We start from the raw sequence: 19083 nt of genomic DNA on the forward strand, positions 1-19083 counted from the left end.
TTAATGACACAAGCTTCATCTGCAATGCAACGGAGATAGGGGGAGAATCCCATTTAATAGAGTTAAGAAACTGACATTTATCACTCCATTCCCTAGCATGCAGAAATTTGCTAAAATAAAATATCCTGACATTGGGAAGATTGTGGAAATATGAACACTGGCTATGAAAGTTCAAAATGTGACATTTGTTCAAGAAGTTGTCATAACATTTCATAGATATCTACTTTCAAAAATGCAATTTCAAGGAGCATTCTCCCAGAATAAGGACATCTCCCTTAACAGCATCAATTGTAAAGTACAATTTCTATTTGGGGAAACAATGTGGATATCCACCCCAGGGGAAAGAATCAGCCTGCACTTTCCACAATCATCTTGCTGAGTTGTGCCTCTATCTATGTCTACACCCCCTCCCCACCCCCACACCGTGCCAATCCCCTCCTGCAAAAGCACACAAAACCTCTCTATTCTCTCCTGCCACAGCCATGGTCTTTTACCTAATTCTATACATCAGACTTAAGAAAAAGGATTGACGGCCATCACAATTCTACATGCCCTCAACTACTTACGTGCCTTTAAAAATCTAGATTATGTCTCTGACCGTTTACCCAAACCATGTTTTTCTTAACTATCTAACAGCCAATTCAATGAATTTTCTTTTTCCTTATGTGATATTATGCTCTGCAGCACTTGAACTACAAACTATCTCTTGCCCCGGCTGCTAGGATGTGATCGTTTTCTCATCCTTCTCCCTAATTGCACTTTCTCTCTATCTTTTAATGGATCCCAATCCATTTCCATTTCCTCATAGTACCAGTCTTCCAGTTTTTCCAAAGTTTTTCTCCCTCTCTCTCATCTTTCTCTCCCTCCCTCCAACCCCCTTTGTCAGCAATTTTGCATCCTACAGAGATTTACCTCTACCGTGTCTACATCATGTTTCTAGAAGAAAGCTATAAGAAGAGATGGCCAATTTTTTTTTTTAAGGAATTGCCTGGAGGGGAATGTGCTTCTCTATACAGTCATTCTAAATCCAGCACCTGGTCTGCTGTGGAGATTTTTCTTACTCTTGTTTTATCAATTTCCCAAGGATCAGTGCAACCCAAGGAAGCACTCTTTTCTGTGGGCTCATGAGATTGTTGGTTGCTGAGTGACCAGCAATGCCAGGGTCCCCTGGTGGGAACAAAATAATGACCAGGAGGTTGCTATTAGGGCAAAGGGAAGAGGAGTTAAATGATTTTAAGGGAAATATCAAGCTGCAGTAGTTGGATGAATCACAGTTCTCTAGTTTATAGTGATTTTTATCAAGATAATGAGGACTAGTCATTAGCATCAGAGAATTTTCTTCCTGCCAGATGACACTGGAGTGATACTGACAAAACCTCATAATCCCATCTCCTAAGTCACCTGGTAGGTGGTCATCATTATAATACTTCCTTGTGCTAGAGCTGTTCCCATTGCCAAAAACAAAGCTTTAGGTTAATTTAGTCACACTTGGAGTTGAGATGTTCTTATAAGAAAGGACATCCGACCTCTTACTGAGATTTAGAAAACTGCTTGGTTCTATGAGAACACTGAATGATCACTTCTAAGATGGGTAACTTGGGGAAATATTTATAAAAATAGCTCACGTCTCCCACTTTGTGTTGACTTTGTTAGTCCAAAATTACATACGTTCAGTTTACCTCAAATGCTGTCAAATATTTCAAGGGCTCTATATAGATCCCACACTCATTCCTACACGTGGAGCTCCAGACTGTTTATTTAAACAACTTTTGACACATTTCCGCCACATTGTAGTAAATAACAGCTTAAACTAAGGCACATTCAAAATCAAGTTCATTGTCATCCTCTCTCCTCTCCATTCCTTCTTCCCAGGCTCTAATTATCCACATCTACCCTTGTATGTCCTTCTGTGAATATTGTCATCAACATCTTACTAAGCTTTGAAATAACACCACCAACTTTGGTTTCCAATCTCCTGTTTGTGCCTACCCTTGACATACCTGTAATCCCATGACATCCATCATGGTTCAAGTCCTCAATACCTGCACAGAATCGTGTAATAAGCCTCTTCATTGGGCTCCAGATTCTAATTTCTATCCAATCCATCTACCCAATGCACTGGAGCCGGCAGAACCTTCCTAAATTACTATTTTATTTATATTGCATTTCTGCTCTACAGTCTTTATTGGTGCTCCTTGGACTTACTAAAACCTAAAGTGATATAAACAGAATAATTAAAACTCAGGCTCAGTTAGACAAAGCCGGGTTTGAGTCCTAAAAATACTACCTTTTAGATTCACAACTGACCTGAGTTCCTTCATTTGTAATACAGGCTTAATGATACTACTTATCTCATGAGTAAGTGTATTCACTTACTCATGAGCCAAGGAGAGAGAAGGCAGCAAGGAAAGGCACCCTAAGGACATGATGATGTGTCATTTTGTCATCCTTTTGTCATGACTTTGTCGTTCTTCACAATTACTTATTGTGAGGAATACACTGGGAAAATGTTAAGTGTTTACTAAAGTACATGGCATCTATTAAGCTATTATTATTATTATATAAATTATTTACCAGAATGTTGAAGGCATGTGGTGATTTGTCTCCAAACTAAATTTTAAATTTGAATACCCTCAATTGATATTTTAACCAAACTGACCCCAAAATAGATTCTCAACAGTCATGTCCTGTTTCCATTATTTTCCCGCTACATTTTCTTAATATAGACTAGTTATTTATTTATAAATTCTACTCATTTTTTCAAATCCAGATACATTACCATCACCTTTAAGAATATAACTTCCTTATTCATGTCAGCCAGAGTAAAAGCGGCATTGAAAACAATAATTAATATTAATGGAACAATTATATCTTGCCATGCTCTGCCTTAAGAACGTTACATATATCACAGCAGTCTCCTTCTGCGGATTCTCACGGTATTTTGACAACTCTAAATCATCTCCTGTACCACTGGCAGGATCAATCATACTTTTAAATCATATTCAGACCATGTCATCTTCCTGTTCAAAATCTTTTCCTGGACCCCAATTACATCAATAAGGATAATGTGAATTCCTCAGCTGTCGATTCAGTATACTGCCGGTCACTCTTCTGATTTTCCTCTAGTCCCTCGGACGTATACACAAGTACTTCTCTCAAATTCCGCCAAGCGTTACCCTGCATATACTTCTTGCTCTCCTGATGCTGTTCCTGCTCAGCTCATGCTGCTTTCCCTACCCGATCATCCTTCCCATTTTTTCACCCTGTCCTTCCATCTGTCTTTAGGGACCATTTCAAGTCCTGCCCTCCTAAAACCATCTTTCAGAGCTCCAATCCCAAATGATCTCACTCACTGAATATACAAACACTGTTTGCATCACTCACTTGGAAACTGACAACACGAGGAGCTTTCGGTGTATGAGTGAGTGTGTATTTTTTTGTATCTGTTTCTTGCTTCTAGAAATAACTCGAAAGCTATTCCAGGACAAGGAATACGTTTTCTGCTTCTTTGTCTAATGTAGATACTATTTAAATTTTGACAAAATGACACATCATCACTTCCTCCTTGTGGTCCCTTTCCTTGGCTCAGCAAAGAGCCAGAAGAGCCCAAAGAAAGAGAATATGGTGTCAAACAAAGAGTCCCAGGTCAGCTTGCAAATCACAGACTGCTTTGACTCCTATACCACACAATAATCCTGAAAGCCGAGCTTTGTTGAAATAAAACTATACATTCGTCTGAAGTTCTTTAGCTCCCATTTTATAGATCGAGATGCAGGCTTTGCTAAACTAATCATAAACTTTAAGAAGGAAAAGCCTTAGCAAGGCTTGAGGAGGAGATGGAAAGTCCACGCCTTCAGGTTTTAGGGAATCAGGAAAGGAGAGGCTGATCAAGAGAAAGCAGGGCTGGGACACAGAGATCTTGTCCTCCCCTCTCCGGCTCGCGTCCTAGAGGGAAGGAGAAAGTGTGTTTCAGGTACTACAGGTTTGTAAGGCACCGCCCTGAAATCTAATGCCTTAAAAAAAACTTGTGTGTGCAGCGTGGGCAGGCTCTGCTCCTCTGGAAGGATGGCTGTGTCACAGGGCTGGGACCAGGCTGGGAAGGCTTCAACATCCAGGAAGCCGGGAGGGGGTAGCAGCGGCTCCTCAGGCATTTGTCTCTAATGCTGTGTAGTCCCTTCACTTTAGCTCTCAATCTGATAAATTCAAGATAGCTGGACTTCTTACATGGAGGCTCACAAAGGAGAAGGAGAGAAAGAGAGACGAAACCAATAGCAATTGATAGAGAGATCAAGAGACCAGGCAGAAAGAGTTTCCTCTTGGCTGGCCGGCCTGAAAAGTAACGTATCAACCCTTTAGAGAAGAGTTTTTAAGGACGACCCATGTGCAATAGGAGGTTAAACACCACTTTTTGTGTAAACAGTGTCAGAGTATCTGCAGATACGCTCTAAACCACCACTGCAGGTAAGCAGTTGGAATGGAATTCTAGAAAAGAGGCGGCCTGTTGACCCACGGTCCGCTGGAATGTTGCAGCAGACAGCATCCTGGGGAGACTGTGCACGGATGCCAACGGAGCACCGTCTCTGGAGATGTGGTAGCGCAGCCAGGCTGGACAGAGAAAAAGCACCCCTGGAACCCATCAGTCCCTGTGGGTCGGGAAGCATCCTGAGTTCCCACAAGCCTCTCGATTGATGTGCCAATTAGTTGTAGAGGAAGAAAAGTAAACAAGAAAGAAAAGGCTTCTGGGCCAACTGTGGGGCAGAGATCAAATGAGAGTTGTAACCACCTGCTGTCACTGCAGGAGGTAAGGTGTGCAGGACGACACAAGAGGAGGGACCACTGGGTCCTGACAAAGTCACGGTCTTCATCAGATGAGGCCAACAGAAGCCCAGGAAGCTAGCAGAAGAGCTGCTTGGTGGACCACGAAGATGGCACCCACCCCAGGACCAACTAGAGGTCAGGATTTCCCTCCCAGCCCCACCTCAAGGGCCGTGAGCACACATTAACACCCACGTTTCACCCAGGCCCCAATTTGGGGAGAAGGTGGAGAAGGCAGAATTCTGGAAGACTGGGCATTCCCTGGAGAGCAAGTTACTTGATTCATATCATTCCTAAAAAAGAAATGAGCTGAGACAGTTGAAGATTATTTATGGAAAGGAAACTGTTAGAACTAGAGGAGACTGAGGACTGTCTTAATTTTTCTAGTACCCACTGGGGTGAGGTGTATAGCGTAAGCTGAATCAAAGATGGAAACTAAAAAAGTTATACTGTATTTCCTTTGTACATCTAAGTTAATGTAAGTAGATTTTTGACACTGGTGTGAATATATCCACAACACAGCATGCGACGAATGTCTTATATATAGAACAGATTCCATAAATATGTATTAAGTTGGTCCTTTAAGGATTTTGCAAATGCAGAGACTTACAAAAAGTATTCCAAGAAGTGAACATATATTAAAAGCTATCAAAATCAAAATGTGTTTAGGAAGGTCAACAAACAAGCTTCACAGACAAGCTTCAACCCTCCAGCTCCACAGCTATCATTCCTGTGACGAGGGGTTACATGACACGATGCCTTACACGTTAGATCATCTCCATGGTGAAATGCGTGGACGGGTATATCCTTGGCTCTGGAGACGCAGGGGACTGCTGCCGTGGGCGATTTTGCACCCCAGCTCTGCACTGGGGCTGGTGCTGCTCTGGCCATGGTCCACTTGCTCCCTTGGCGGCTTAGCCACAGGGACCTCCAGGGATGCATACTAGGCTGAGAAACTCGAGCTCCGTAACTTCCTAGCTGTCCATGTGCTTCTCACCCCATACAGGAAGGCTTGAGCTTCTTAGTGGAGGAACATGTTTCACACCCTTAGAGGCAGATGAGGAAGCACCATCTTTTCTGCCGGACACTGGCCTCGTATCCTAGGGATGGAAAATGTCCTTGACTGCCGAGACCAGCTCGGCGACTCGAGGTGAGTGATGGGTGCCGCAAGCTTGAAGAAGACACAGACACAGACTGAAGAGAAAAGTGGGACCGGGGGGCTCAAGACCTCTCGGATCAAGAGCCCCGCTGACTCATCCCAGGTTGCTTTTATTGAGTTCCTGGGCTAACATTCTCAGGTTACACCCATAAACAATCAAAGGCCTCACATGACTGAGGCAATTATCTTTGTTTACTTCCTGGGTCCGAGTTGAGCAGGTGTGGATTTGAGCTGGGGGTGGAGAGCAAAACAGCCCTGGGGGCAGGAGACCTCTCTCAGATATTAGGGGTCTGTGCCCCACCCGTGTTGGCCCCTCTGCGACTGTGCCTGTCTTAGGTTGTTCCTTCTCTGAGGAATCTTACCCGCCTCTGGCTAACCAGTCATCCTCCAGGGCCAAACAGGGTGATATAAGGAAGGCTCTATACACCACCCCTGTTGGCCCCTCTGCGGCTGTGCCTGTCTTAGGTTGTTCCTCCTCTGAGGAATCTTACCCGTCTTTGGCTAACCAGCCATCCTTCAGGACCAAACAGGGTGATATTAGTCTCCACGCCCCGCACCCTCAGCTCCTCCACTGCTCAAGCAGGACATTCTGAATCCCATCGCTCGGCCCACATACTTTAACATTTTCAAGGTTTCAGAAAGGTTCCCGAATGTCTGTCCACACTTGACATTTTTTAACCTCAGAGAGGTCTTCTTAGCTCTTTGTCTATGTTCTGCCTGTGACATATTGAGATAACCACTTTCTATACACCTTCCATTTCATTTCCTTTCTAGCAATCTAGTATCAATTCCAAATCTCCCCTCCCCAACCTCACCCTCTTTTAAAAAAATTCCAGACAGAATTATTGTTAATTTTCAGGAAAATGGATCCCAATTGGCCTGTGAAAGGGGCAAGACCCCAAAGGCTGGTGCAGACTTGATAACTGGGCAAAAATAACGACTCAGGCATAGGAAAGCAATCTCCCACTTTCGTTCACTCTCAGTGAGTCTAGACAGCAAAACCTCCAAGGGTAGAATGCACTTGCCATGCATGTTGGCTCATGGGGAGCCCTAGTTCCTCAGAGCTTACCCTGCAACCTCTGAAGGAAAGTCAAGACTTGAGTACCTAGTTCAGAGGGGCTTCTAATTCCTGTCCTTAGGCCGTAGGGGCCTTATCAGCCCACATCATCCAGACTTCACCCAGGATCCCGGCTCACACTTTCTGCTGTGCCACAGTGGTCTATAAATTACACTTACTTTTGCAGTTTATTTCTCACAGTGCTACCTTGACAGCCCAAGATTTCCAACACGATTAGTCAGCTCAGAATTCGCTCGATTCACTCAATGTGTCTTTTAAAAGTTTCAGTAAACATCAGGGAGGTTTTTTATGTGCAATATGATTTTCTGCAATCTTTGAAACCAAAACGGATGAACCAGACTCTAGATTGGCATGATGGGCAGAGAGGGGTAAGAGGGATGGAAATCTGGGGGCATCTCCAAGTTCTGATAGAAGAAATGTAAATATCTAAAGAATGATAATTTGAAAAAATGAGGACGCCTCCCTCCCCAAAAAATGATATATGAAAACAGGACAAGTGGACAGAGGCAATGCCACCAAACCTAGAGGACCCAAGGACAAATAACTAGAACATTTGTATCAGTGATCAGAAAGGAAAACAAAAAAAGAAAGAGGGCAATCAGGATTTCCCAGGATGAGAAATTAGTACAGGAAGAGATGTTTGTGCTAGAATCCACTCCCTCTGCTGCCCACTATTGGTTACTCTTTCTAAGACCAAATCTACAACAAGGAGCTTAATGACAAGAGCCGATCCAAACTGGAGAGTGGAAGAAAAATGGAAATTATACCCTAAAATTATTTCTCAGTTGCTTGGGGCCTAGATAGGAGCTAGAGAGATTTAAAAATACAGATATAATAGGAGAACAGCAGAAATAGTTAATTGCACATGTCAAAATCTGTGCATAGCTGACAATAGGGTTGTATTTCTGTGTTACTTGAGCTTATATGTTACTTGTGTATACTTTCAGACCTGTAATAAATGCCAAGCTGCCTTGAAGACCCACATGCGTATCATCTAAGGGGTCACCCTCTGATAATAGTTTTATTAACTTCTTATTGGTCAATGACTCTCGCCAACTGGAAATTAAGATCTTTGAAGGCAGGGGAGGGCTTCTTTTTTTCCCCCCAATATCTAAGAGTGACTTACAGACAGACATAATGATATTGAGTTGATGTCCTTTAAAGTAATAGCTTCGAGCAGAGTTTATTACCTGCCATTTTTGGAAAAATTGAAAGACCCAGCTATGTATAATGAAGGTCGTTGCCTAATCCCCACTCTCGGCAGGGAGGAAGAGAGGGACGAACTTTATAAACATTAAATTTGTGTTAAGATTGGGGAGCCTCTATCAATGTAACGTAATGCAAAATCAGATTGGTGTCTGAATACTGAATCATTCGTATGTAACTTGCACAAATATATTTCCCTTTGTGCTACATTGTGCACATTTAGGTTAACTTGGGTTTTGGTCCCTATCCCTTAAAAAGGCACTCGTATTAAATGAGGTATAAATGTGTTATTTTAAAATGGACCTCTTGTTCCACAGGAAACTATTTGCTGTGTCATGTCACCGTGGACTTAGCCAGATTGCATACTTTAGGTGGTTAAATGTGGTCAGCTATATGATTGCTTTAGAGTCAGGGGATGCAAGCTCAAACAACAGATAAGAGTCAGTTCATTCCTGACATGGGGAGAGAAATGACTTTACTTCAAGAAGTTAGCCTCGCATTATTTAATAATATTTCTGTCTACTTTTCCCCTATTTTTAATATCTTTATTGAGAAATAATTTATACACCATAAAATTCACCCATTTAGTCTTGCACAGTTCTACATTTTTTGTGTATTGAGAATAGTGCAGCTATCACAGTTGAAGTTATTTACATGCCCATCACTCCAAAAAGACACCCTGTACTTCACAGGTGTCCCTCCTCATTTCTCCTAATCCCCAGTCTTACACAATCTCAGATCTACTTTCCATCTCTAGCTCATCCTGGGCACCAGATACATGGAATGAGACAATCTCTACAGACTCTTGGGTCTTGTTTCCATCACTCAGTGTAAAGTCTTCACAGTTCATCCACGTGGTAGTGTGAATCAGAACTGCCCCCCTTTTCTTGTGGATAATACATCATTGTACGAATGTACCACATTCTCCAGTTGGTGGGCATCGGGTGGTTTCCACTCTCTGTCTATATCTTGCAACATTTTAAAGAGATACATTTTCAAAAAATTACAAAGCCCACTTTTGCTCTAACACTTCCAAAGTGTGAAAATCAGCCTCTTCTCCATCCTCCAACACAGAAGCTTTCTCAACTTGTTGGCAGGGCAACCGCCCAAGCTCCTGCTGCATTTACTCTAAAGATGGACTTCCATTTCTCCCCTAACATTCGGTGACACAATCAAGATAACGTTTGTTTTTTTTTTCCTCATTCACTGGCTAGATCCATTTCACCAATAATCTTAATAACATCATGGAATAAAAATAAATACTTCCCCAAATTGAACACAAAGAGCCCTGGTATAGTAGTTAGAAAAATCTGTTTCTCTTTTCAATTCTGCCATTGCCTATGGGGGAAATAAGCACAGTGCTAATTTGCTCTATACTCAGAGTTGTCTTACAGCAGAGTGAGCTGCACTAAGATTTTAAAAACTTTGTGAGAAAGAAGCAGCCCCTAAAATACAAACTTGCATGAAGCAAACCAAACAGAAAACCAAAACCAAAAGCCCCAAAGCAACAAACCCTCATTGCTGTGTATTTTATTAGTTTGTTTGCTATGTGTTTTAAATTTCTTATTTGCTAGCATTTTCTTTATCTAGAGATGGAATTTTAACACACACGCGCACACACACACACACACACACACTGTGTTCAGTTCAGTTAATAAAATAAGTTCTTGGATTCTTTTTTCCTATTCCTTCCTTGTCTCTTTCTTCTCTGTCTCCGCCTCCATCCCCCAGAACTGGTTCCCAGAGACTTGGCCCCTGGGCAGTATATGAAGTGCGCTCTCACGACGCCCTGATCATTGCTTATTTTTGTGGAGCTTGGTGCCTCTGGGAAGGATGTGGCAAATGTGGGGAAGCTGCCTGAGGGACCTGCAGGAAATAAGGGGGACACTGAAAAGCTGAATGGGCTGCATTTATAAACAGATATTTGAGAGCAGCTGTATGACATGCCTTTCAAACCCAGTATGCAGAACTTTGGGGAGATGGCCGGAACCAATTAAGCTCAGGTTCTGTTGCATTTAACGGAAAAATGAAACACAATAAAGAGAGAGACAGGAGGCCTGCATGTGGATTCTCGTGACACATGTAAGATAAAGCTAGTGGTCAGCAGTCTATTGCCAATATGTTAGTTCCCACATCTCATTCAGGACCAGGCTGTGCTTGTTCCATTCAGCCATCCCAGATCAACTCCTGGCACAAGACGGCTGCTGGATTTCCATCCATTATAGCTATATTCCCAGCTTTAGTGATGAGAAAGAAAGAGAGCAAAAAGTGGCATACCACATAGATAATTTAGCATCTTTTAAACTCATCTTTCCTGAAATGGGTTCTAAGGGGCTTCGTTTGGCCCAGTCACTATGGCTGTGACTTTCTGGGAGGCAACTGTCTGCTTCTCACTGTCAATCTCTGTGTGACTTCCATGGATACCTCAGTCCCATCTGGTCTTCATTCAATGATCCTCTCAGATGGTGCTAAGTCATCACGAGAATCCACATGCAGGCCTCCTGTCTCTCTCTCCCCGTGTCCCACACACTTATCCAGGTCACGTGGGAAGCAGCCTATGGTTCTAATATTGCATGTAGGCAAGAGAACGCCTGTGAAGCTGGTTCAGATCTAGATGCCTAGATAAATCACGGGCAGTTTCAAAACTTGGGTTTCACCTTCTCCCCAGCTATTCTCCAGGAAGAACAGCAGTATCCCTTGCTCCCGGATTCTCCAAACCAACTCAGACGTTTATTATCTCTTTCTGAGGAATTTGGTTGACAGTGGGTAGAGAACAAACCTCCTTTCTCAGGAATTCTCGAACAGGAAAACATTTATTTCCCTCTGGATGCTTCTCTTCACCACATTCGTGAAATGTATTCTGTTCTGGGGACCAGGAGCTTTATTCTGACTACAACTCAGGTGCTTCCCAACGTTGTTAATTGACTGTGTGCCTATTCTCACGTCTGCCTTGACATTCTGGCCCATGACTGCTATTGGCTGTTTATGAGTTTCTGGAAGATGAGGATGGGTCTTGGTGAAAACATAGCCATTTAATTATACAACCATGTATAGTATTAATGTATTTTAATATTCTTAGGAAATCTCAATCTAATATATGTAGGCTTATTTCCCCGAGAATTAAATGTAAAGGGAAACCCCACCTCTCTCCACATCATCTCCTCACCCAGCATGGGACAAACTGTGCAAGTTCCACACTGATATATTCACATTAACTTTGAAAACTGTTAGAAAACAATTTTGTTTTTCTAGTTGTAGTTCAGTTTTCCCTGGGAGATAACCTGCGATTACTTAGAGAAAACAACATTCTTTTGATTCTGAACTTCAATTCACACGTCCCACCTGAAGTTCAAGGACTGCATTTTGGTTTTTTTTAAACACTGGATAAACTTTAAAGGGATACCCTGAGGAAGAGTAATTACTTTGGAATTGATTCTGCTGTTCAAGTGGCTTCTCACTTTAGAGAAACAATTAAAGTTTTCCACTTCTGGGCCTCAGTTCCTAGAATAATTGGGCATCAGAATTCTCTGGGATGTGCTTAAGAGATGAGGATGAGAGAGACACACAAAGATCAATCTCAGGCAAGCATCGTTTCCTTACTGCTCTACTGTGCTCCGCGAGCTGCAGATGACGAGATATTGTGTGAATGTCAGAGCCCTGCTGGCTTTAGAAGCTACACACACAGTTTTGCACATTCAGTCCAATGCATCCTAAGGTAATTTAGGCTTGATGTTTGCAAATCCAAGAATACTTGTGTCACGCTGAAGGCATGCAAAGCAAATTCCGAAGTAAGGAACAGTGATTTGCTGTTCTGTGGGATGCACAAGAAGCAGTTGGACATGGATATCATTGACCACAAGGTTCAGCAGGAATCTGAAATTATGGGATGTTACTTCTATACCCTATCATTTTGGATATGTCTTGCCATGGAAACTTCTTTCTTTTTGTTTCTTCCTAAAATTTTTGGACAACTTATACCTGCATCCAGAAAACATTCATAAAAATACAAATATTAGTGTATATATTATCTAAATACCAAGTTATGTTTACAAAACAAGAGACTGATATTACAGATATACACATAGATAGAGTCTATCTACAGAATTATTTCTTCATTAAATGAAATTATGGTATTGAAATTACTGAATACTGCCAAATTGCTTAATCTCACCTTCCGAGGTCTGAGTTAAAACTTACTGCAATATATTTATTTTGGTCAGTAATTTATATCATGCTCTAATAAAATAATAATAGTGGAATTTTTATTATTATTGTCAACACACAGTTCTACTAGTGGCAACCACTGAGTTCCTGTCTATGTCACTCATTGTACTTGTACAATTGTACCAAGAATCAGCATTCTCTGTTCTCCCCTAAATTACATGCTACACTGTCTAGCATGTTTCAGAGTAGAGAAGAACTAGCTTAACTTTCTAAAAATACCTAATCAAAGCAGGCATACCGTACAATGTCAATGCATGTTATTACTAAAATATGACAATACAGTTAAGGGAGCGTGATCTGTTTCTGATCCCTCATCTTTCCTTTCTCTCTTTATCTGAAGCTGTGCCTAAAATTGATTGCAAAATGCTCTAAAGGAAATATTTCCTGACTCATTAGTGCATAGCATGTAGAAGAATACCTCTAGTTTAAGAACAGGGTTTCAGATCTCCTCACTGGAGTAAGATAAAAAACTTGAAGAAGTCGAGGATGACAGTGCTTTTCCCCCACAGTCAAAACAAAGACACCCAGAATCAATACCAGAGCCAATTCAAAGGGGCAAAAATGTGCATCTCTCCGATGGAAAGATGACCAGGGGCCTCTGCACTTACTAACAGCACATTCAGGAAATAAATCATCCTCTCGTCCTTTCCAGAGGGAGAAGACCAAACAAAGCCTTGGGATTTCATAACATGATCCATGAGAATCTGCTCAGGGACTGGCCCTTGCCGCGGCCCCAATGACTCCATCGCTAACTCCTTGTCGAGTTTTTGTCCTCGTTTCACTTGAGTATCAGCGTATTCGACACAAATGATTTCTCCCTTCTCCTTCTCAAAATTCTTCATTTGGTTCCAGGACCCAGTATTCTCCTGATTTTTCTCCTACTTCATTGATTTTCCTTCTTGGGAACACTTTTGTGGTTTCTCCTCTTTTTCCTAATCTTTCAAATTTGAGTGTCAAAGGTTCGGTTTGGGGTTCTTTTCTCTATCCTTACCCCCTCTAATCTAATCCTGTCTCAGGGCCTCATAACCATTTACGTACTGACAATTGCTTTACATGTATTTAAGCCTTGAGCTCTTTCCTGAAATCCAGACTCATGGATCCAGCTGCCAACATGATACGGCAGCTTGGATGGCTAACAGACATCCCAGGAGGACGTGTGCACTTGCTGAGATCCTAATCTCTCTCATTGTATCTGCTCGGTGTCTGCTTTCCTCACTCCGATGATGGTAAATTCTTCCTTCCATTCCCTCAAGGCCAAATCCTTCACAGCATCCTTTACTAATCTCACTGATTGGTACTCTACATCCAAGGAATAACCACAAAATACTCGGACCTCTGTCATTCTGCCTCCTACAAGGGGGAGCTCCTTTTGTCTCTGTCTTTGAAATGTACCTGAAGCCCAGTAATGTGGGCTCATCACATGAAGCGTGCTGATCTGAGCCACTATTATCTCTCACCTAGACTAACGTGGAAGAGTTTGAACAGGTCTCTCTCTTTCTACGCTGCTCTTCTACTGTCTGTTCCTTAAGAAGCATGGAAACAATCTTTGCAGTATCAGATTCTGTCACCCCACTGCTTTTCATTGTACTTAAAGCTGAGCTCTTTTCACTGGGTGGTGACACCGTGATGACCTGGCCCTGCCCTTTTCTGCTCCTTAGTTCTTGTCTCACTGCACCTACACTGGTCCCTTGGCTCTGCCTGGAACACTACGGGCAAGTCCCCGTGGCAGGACTTGAGCTTCCCCTACTCGCCATGAATGCAATGTTCACTTCCTAGGCATCTGTCTGGTTAATTTCCATTCTTGCTTCTAGAGTCTGCTTAAAGGGCACATCCTCGTAAGTTCTACTCTCTCTACTTTATTTAAAATTGTAAAAATTTTCTCCAAATCTTCTTTCCTTTACTTTACATTTTATATTTTTTTCAAAGACTCTATCAGCCTTTAACTAACTCTGTAATTTACTCGTTAGTTACACTTCCTGATGTTATCTCTAAGAACATAAGATCCTCAAGGACAGGCATCTCTGTTTTGCTGAAGGATGCAGCCAGTGCTTAGAAGAGTATGAATTATAGAGCACAAAAGGATTAGAAATACTAACAATCAAGGATGCTGTGAATTAAATACCAGAAAGTCAGGAAGTTAAAAAGTTATAAAGGGCAAAATTAAAGGAACGTTAACCTAAAGCCTTATATCTTAGTGTTCTCTATACTGGGTGAGAGTCTCTTCTCTTCCTTCCGTCCCTACCTAGTAAATGCTAAGTTTAAAGAAGTGTATTCGGTTAGTTCTAAAAGCTACAGCATTGACAGAATAAATAGGTGAACTCAGAACTACATGGAAGCATCCACAATTCGGGGCGCACTTTCTGTATGTCTCTTAGCCTGCTGTTTTTAGAGAAACAATCTTCAGTTATTCATAACTGAAAACACTTTAGGCAGAGGCCTGAATAAAAACAAACAGACAAATTCATGACAGATCCTTTGAATAGGCTACATCTGAAAGGATGATTTTTAGAGAGCTCTGATCACAGACAGCTGTCTTATTGGTACCTAAGGAAGACCAAGTTAAAAGCAGGAAAGAAAATGTGGCAGCTAGCCTTAGGGACTCCTTAACAGGATTAAAGAAGAAAAATTAGACTTAAGACAAAAATCCAACATAAAATTCCCCTTCTTAAAAATTGCCCTTCTACAAATAATCGGGAAATAGAGCAGCTGGAGGCCAATGTTCAAGGACTAATAGAAACAACTGTCTTTGTCTTGAAAATCTTCAACTTTGGATCCAAGTTGAAGCTGCCTATCTTTACCAATTCCAAGACCAATTCTCAAAATGCTTGTAGATTTTATAAAACATAAAGATGTTGCAACAAAATTGTCCTGTACTTAAGAAAAAAAAAAAGAAAATTTTAAATAGCAATTACCCTGAAACCTTTAGGAAAAAAATCTTGCATTCTTTCTCTGTCTCTTGAAGTTATAAATCTTACCATCTCTTTGAAGTATAAACACAGCCCACAAATGCCTGAGATTGAAGGGAAAAAAAAAGGAAAGAGACCTTTTTTAAAATTCAACTGCAAAAGGGCTCTCTTGACCAGACTCTACACCAGAGCCACCATAAGACTGCTTGTCAAAGGCAAATACAAATCTTAAAATTCTCCTCCACAAATAGCAATGCTTTAGCCATCTGAGCAAGTTGAAACTAACTTATTCCAACTATAATTTATAAAGTAGTAATTTTCGATTTAGGGGAAGTTTGTCAAAAATATAAAAAATGAGTGTACCTGATTGATGGTTAAAGTTTTGAAATGAAAACTAAAAGATTTCTGTTTTTGTCTGTATGTGTGTTTATATATGTACATTGTAGATGTGTTATTTTTACACCTTCAGATGGTATTGCTAAAATTAATTTCTAAAAGAGCTCTATTTAATTGGTTTAAAAACAATCGCTTATATGAATTAAAATATAACACAAAGTAACCCAAATGCTTTTCAAGTTCGCATAATCCAGAATTAATCTTTAGTAAATAAAAGCAGTTTAAATTTGTTGGTTTAATTAATATAGACATGTCTTTAGAAATGTCAACATTAAGTATAATACTTTTATCCTATGTAGGTTTATGAAAATTCAAACAAGCACGTCATCTCTATTACAAAATTTGTCAGCAGATATACACACACATAAGTTGGCTAATTGCTTTAACATCTAAAATCTTCAAGAGTAAGCTAAGTATGATTGTTACCAACAAATGAATTAAATAGATGAAAATGAATAAGAGTTTTTAGGTGAACTTTTAAACAGTAATTGTTTTATAATATGTCTACCTAAACAGTTTCCTAAATCTTTTTGGTAATCTATACTCTTAGAGTTTCTCTAAATTACATTAAATGATGGAAATTCATTGACTATATAGATCATTTCCAAATAAGGTAAAATAATAAAACATTAGTTACTGAACATAGATCTGTCTACTGTTGGCTTCCTATTGTAGAGAAACTGAAGATAAATTTGGGTCTGTTAGTAACTGTGTCAGGTACCATATTGAGAGGTTGCACTGTTTAAAAGGACCTTGTTTGTAGAAATTATAAAAGGGAACTGGGCAAAATTAAATGACAGAAATGGTGGGGATGGGAGGTTGAACAGGCCGGAAAAAGGCAGGTGGGCGTAAATGGTGTAGCACCCGCTGAGTGATTGGCTACCGAGGGTTTTACATGGCTTCTATAAAAATAAGCAGTTTAAAGTTTATTTTGATATTTTGTCCTCTTTGAGAAAACTCTTATTAACAGAATCAATTGTTCAATAATTTATCTTGTGGGTAATGTGATAGTCAGTGTTTCTCACGTTGGGGTCCTGGAAAAACTGCACTTTCTTGCCTGATAGAAAGTTCCTCACATTCATCTTAGACCAATTTGATGACTGCCTTTTCCAATACAACTGTTGGTAGATTCTTTTTTGACCTGCCATAGGTGGCTCAGCACCTACGTGCACAGCTGTTCTTATCAGATATGTGTTCCATTTTAGAGAGATGTGCTTCATCTCTCTGCCTTGGTTATCGGCTTTAACTTCTCAGGGGATTTAAAGGCAGTTCACACGACTGTCATTTTAATATTTCTAGTCCTAAAGTGTCTGACAATTGATCAATCAAAAAGGCAGTTTAAATTGGGGAATCAAAAAATGTGATACTTATATATGTTACATATCATATTTGAACATGAAACACACATGCATTTTCATTTGCCAGCCTATTAATTCAGGGCCAGACCCTTCCTTTGAGTTTGAGTCCACGTACTGAAGTCTGATGTAGTCTATCTTGAGTGCATTAAAGCCCGACAGCATCTTTCTGACTTTGAGTTCTATGTTCTTTAGTGTGGAGTAGCTGAAGAAATCTGATTCAGATTCAGAATGAATTTGTGCATGTTCTCTTCAGCCTTTTAAATGTTTACTCAGACATAAATGGAGCTTTTCCTTCACTTATTCTTATCAAGTTTTTCAAAACCATTCAACGTAAGTTTTACAGAAAGAAAAGTCTCTAGAGAGGGAGGGGATATGGGGATATATGTATAAATACAGCTGATTCACTTTGTTGTACAGCAAAAACTGGCACAACAGTGTAAAGCAATTATATTCCAATAAAGAGATTAAAAAAAAAAAGAAAAAGAAAAAAAGTCTCCAGATTCTCCTTCCTAGTTTGTCTCTTTAGATGACATTTGATTTCATCATATTAAAATAATGAGCTCAGCCACTACAAATGGCATTTTGAAGAAACAAAACCATTTCTTGGTAAGCATACGAATTAACTGCAGGAAGAAAAATTCTAATATCCGGAAAGTAGGGAGCACTCAGCTAGACAGAAGCAGCACTAGTCCATTGAAGAATATCAGTATGTGGAAGAAATAGAAAAATAAATGAAATAAATTTTAAAAAAGAGGCGACCTGGGTTAAACGGTAATCCATTAGGAGAACACCTTCGTTAACTCCAATCTGAAAAAATTATTGCCCTGAACTCTTCCGAGAAGCATAAGGCAAGCTCACGTTACCATGCTTAACGTATAAATGCACACAGGAACACAGGTCCCAGAGGTAGGTTAGCAGATTTGCCCCTCACACCTGCGCAAACACGCATTCCTAAATGTCCCTCACCTGCCCAGTCACCAAGGTAGGACTCCTGAAACAGACAGACACGTAAAACAAAGGGTTTGCAATCTCTTCTCAGGGATCTCCTCCCAACTGTCTTCACACAAAAAAGTCAAGTTGATTACAAACAGAATTTTCTTTTAATAACACAAAGTTAATGCTTCAACAAACTAGAAGTTAACCATGAAATTTTAATCTGATTTGGAAACAGGATGTCAAGATGTATTTTGCAATTAATATTGCATTTTATTTTATTTGTGATCAGTATCTGGAGGGGGCTGTGAGTGGAGTGTAGAAGGTGAAAGCACATATTTGTATACGCAAACGTCTAGGAACTTACTCCTTTAACTTTCATCCTTACCCTACTCTGCTTCTTCTGGAGGCAGAGAGAGGGAAGGCTCAGGCATCAGCATAAAATAATTATATTTTAAGCCTTAAATCACATTTAAAAAATCAATAAAGTATTTTACAACTTCAGTTCGTTGGATGAGATCCAGTTATCAAAGTAAGATTTGAGAACCTCTGTTTTTATAGGCAGTTTCCTTTCTTTTCTGCTTGGGAAATAATAGTCCATGTAAAATTCACTCTCTCCCTCTGGTGGCAGCCTTTAGGTATTACCACCACTCACCTTTCAAAGGATTTTAGTAAATCCCTGGGTTTTCTATTACCGGTAGGTCATTTGGAAGAAATGATACGTTTTTGTTTCCACAGCTGTAACTCATTTTAGCCTTTTATAAATAATTTATACTTACACCAATTTAATAAAGATCCTAAGTTTCCCTTAAAAGTCTGAATCTCCAATGCACTTGACAGATCTATACTTTCGGTTGAAGATTGCTAAATCGTTTTTACCTTGAGCAAACCTTGAAACAAAAGCAGAAGTATGTCAGCGGCCATCTCAAAATTTTGAGCTGAAGAGGCTGACGTGGTGAGACAAGCGGTCCTGCTCTGCTGATTCCTACCCAGCCAAGCAGAAGATTA

The sequence above is a fragment of the Hippopotamus amphibius genome, chromosome 11 (assembly GCF_030028045.1).
Source record: "Hippopotamus amphibius kiboko isolate mHipAmp2 chromosome 11, mHipAmp2.hap2, whole genome shotgun sequence".
In the NCBI taxonomy this organism is placed as follows: Eukaryota; Metazoa; Chordata; class Mammalia; order Artiodactyla; family Hippopotamidae; genus Hippopotamus; species Hippopotamus amphibius.